The sequence below is a fragment of the Acyrthosiphon pisum genome, unplaced genomic scaffold (assembly GCF_005508785.2).
Source record: "Acyrthosiphon pisum isolate AL4f unplaced genomic scaffold, pea_aphid_22Mar2018_4r6ur Scaffold_21361;HRSCAF=23768, whole genome shotgun sequence".
NCBI lineage: Eukaryota > Metazoa > Arthropoda > Insecta > Hemiptera > Aphididae > Acyrthosiphon > Acyrthosiphon pisum.
This window is the reverse complement of record NW_021770820.1, coordinates 83,011-86,863: the sequence shown is the minus strand read 5'-3', so window position 1 is coordinate 86,863 and position 3,853 is coordinate 83,011.

The window sequence follows — 3,853 nt, the reverse complement described above, 5'->3', positions numbered from 1 at the left end:
AATTATAATTCTCATAATGTATAATTTTTACACGTGTGTGATGTATATATATATAATATAAATACGAGAGTAATATACATTATACATGTTATATTTTCATTTTTATTTATTGCAAAATAAAATTAATTTTAATACAAGACATGACAAAAAAAAAACTTAAATATAAATGATAAAAATATAACCGTGATTTATCCTGAGAAAGAAAAAGAGGGATGTTTCGACAAGGTTTCATTCACCGAGAAAAACGGAATAGATGTCCATCGTCGAAAATAACCAAGGTGTAATCACATGTTTACTAACATACCTTTGATTACAGTTTTTTATTTTTTATTTTTACTTTACTTTATTTTGAAAGCAAATCTGAGGGCAGATTTTAAATGGCGAAGGGGGTAACCGTAACGATACAGATTACTGACTAGTCATTTATGTCGAACTTGGTGAATTTGTTTAGATAGACAGAACACAGGAACGTAGAGTACGAGCCTATATAAAGTATTCGCACCCACAGTCAGTCGAGTTAGAATCGCGGAGTAGAGACTATATCCACCAGCAGTCATATCTACATATTAAATCGCGTTATAATTTACCTTACAGATAAATCATAATAAATCAATATTGTTCAACTCGTACTCCGCTACTCATGTGATCGTCAATAAACTACCCTCAACAACAGGGTTACTCAGGTTTAGTGTACTGTATAATAATATAGTTTTCACCACGGCTATAAATAGTATCTTTAATCGTGCTTTTAACTGTCTTATAAAAATATTATGAAGTATGAAATTACAAGCGTTATCAATTATTAGGTAATCTACAAATAACCACATGTTAGAAACAGTTCGGTAAACATCACGGATGTGTTAGGCTGGAAGCGGTAGTAAGATATTAAGGTCCAATTCGTGTGACCTTTGTACTGATTAGTTATTATATCGATTATGACCGTTATGACTTATGGGTATTACTAAATTGAGATATAATTTCATTTTGAGTTCTGGTTTTTACTGTAGAGTTTGTTAAATTTCCCAGTAGCAGTAAGTTGAACGAATATTTAAGAATTAATAAGTCGCAAACGGATTACTCAAATTAAATTCTGTAAATGTTAAAATTATTTTTTCAGAATGTTTATAGATTTTCGTTATCTAAAATAGGTATTGCCATTTGAAAATCGTAAGTTTATAGTGTTTTATCAAATAAGGGAGGAAGTTAAAATTATCAAAATTATAATACAATTTAAAACAGTAAAATCTAGAAAGTACAAAAAAATTTTTTTTGCAAATTCCTAGTACCTACTTCCCGAAATATTGGCTGGTTCATGATAAAAATATTATCCTGTATAATACAATGATAAACTGCCTATATAAATTATAAATTAATCCTTATTATGATAATATACATCTTCAAATTCAACTTTTTTGTGGTTTTGTGAATAATGTTATAGTGAATACTGAATAATAACATTACATTAAACTGACGTTATATTATGCGACAATATTATAATAATTATACCTAATACATATTGTATTCGGGGCCGGAGTGGCGCAGTGGTCACGCAGTTGACTACGACTCACACAGTAATCGGTTCGATTCATAGCAAAGTGCAAAAAAATGTGTGTGTTTCTACGCAGTCACCATTTTCCCGTGCTGTCGTCCCAATCGGATTGAGTCATCCGGTTTCCAACTAGGTCCCACTCCACTGGACCGCACATGTCTCCTCTTGGAGAAGGGGGGTAGTATCATGCATATAGTGATATATACATAGATAAATAGATCACATGATCTCCCTACTACCCACTTGTGATAAGCATTGTCAAAGACCTTGAGGTCGTTTCAATGAACAAATATAGAGAAAAAAAAAATATTGTATACCTACTCTATTAGTACAGATGTAAAAAACACCATTTGACTTACCGGAACTGCATCTTTGCATAACGATTGAAATCGATTTTTCCATTCCTAGGACTTAATATTAATATAATATAATATTGAAATTTATCACACTGTCATGTTGTTTATTTGTCATTAGATTAAAGTGTAATGTAATTTTATAATAACTATAACCAAATATGAATTATACTTTGAGGGTGATATATGTATAAATAAGTATTCTTTGACAAATATTGTTGGTAATTAAAAAAATGATTGTTTGTTATGAGACTATATAAAATTATTTTATCCTCATGTGTATATTTTTAGCAAATATTTTATAAATTTGTATAAAAATGTATGCAAATATGTATCAACTTTTCATAATTTATGTATCAATATACTTGGTACGTGATCATTAAATATTTGTCATTAAATTATTCTAAAATTGGTGTAAAAAATATCCACGTACAGCAAAATATTTCTAAGAATTATTACTATAACCTTCAAACCCATATATTTTACCTCTGAAATAAGAAAAATAAAGTATTTCGAAAGTTCTTTGTGAAATATTTGGAGGATAATAATATGTTGAGCTCCTCGATTTTAATAATACATACTCGATTGTCAAAAGTATTAAATAATCAAACATTTTGATCAAAAAGTGTTAGGGTGCTCGATTGTATAAATAGTTATGGATAAGGACCTATAGATTGATATATTAAAACAATTGATTAATTGATTAAAATTAAAAATAATAAAATATCGGTATATCTAATAGATAAAAGTTTATCGGTTTAAGTATATCTGTATTATATTTCCTGCCAGGTTTATAGTTTACTCATTTGCCAATGCATTTGATTGTTTCAAGTCTCCATCTTACACACGTACGACATTTCAAAGTTGTGTTCACCAGTTTCAATAGTTTGCTGATAGTTCACTCTACTATCAAGAGTGAATTGTTTCATTATGAAGCTTTTATGTAAGAATATTATCTGTGCTTAAGCATTAGCGACTTTGTGAAATTTTAATTTTCAAGCAAGATATGAGTATGTGGAATATCAAAAATTATAAATTCCCATTTTTGGCTTGAAAATTAAAATATCGAATAAATGCCAACGCAATTATTATAATATTCTTTCAAAAAATTTAAAACACAATGTAATTGTTTCATGTAGTTCTTTTGAAAAGGTTTAATCATTTTAGAGATACCTAATTTTATACAATATAATTATTGTTACAATCATAGATAATATTATAAGAATTGGTAGGACATAAGAACTCATCACTAAAAAATTTAGTGATACGTTTTTTAATGTTATTAAGGCCCATTATTGAGATGATAATTGATAAATGATAATAAATAACATTAATGATTAATGAATTAGTAATAATTAACGATCTACATTATTTTATATTCTAATTACAATTAATTATTTACACAAAGTTTAGAGTAATTAGAGTATTCCAATTTACATTTTCAGACAGAACAATCAGAATACAAATTTGAAATTGACAAATATTGTAAACAGTTTTTGGACATAACATTAAAAAAAGCCCCATATCATCATTCTCTCTTTACGTTCTCTCTTCCCTAAAAAAACACACAGACCCATATAAAACTGGTATAGGCATGTCCTATCCATTCTTATAATATATTTGAGTTTTTGAATTATCATTTAAATTGATTACGTGCCTGGATTAAGGATCAATTGGGCCCCGGGACACCATACACTTGGTGGGCCCCATTTCAACTTTAACTTTAAAATAATTGTATCATTACATATTAACGACATTATATTATTGTATAATTTTTTACTACCTATACAAAAAATATATAGAGCGTACAATGTCATAAGATAATATGTAATTGTACGTGGCTTTTTTTTTAACAATTATGGATCGATAATATGGAATTTCATTAAAACAAAAAAAAGACGTGTTTCTCTATTTTTAACAAGCCATTTTTTTATAACATTTTCAAAATTTT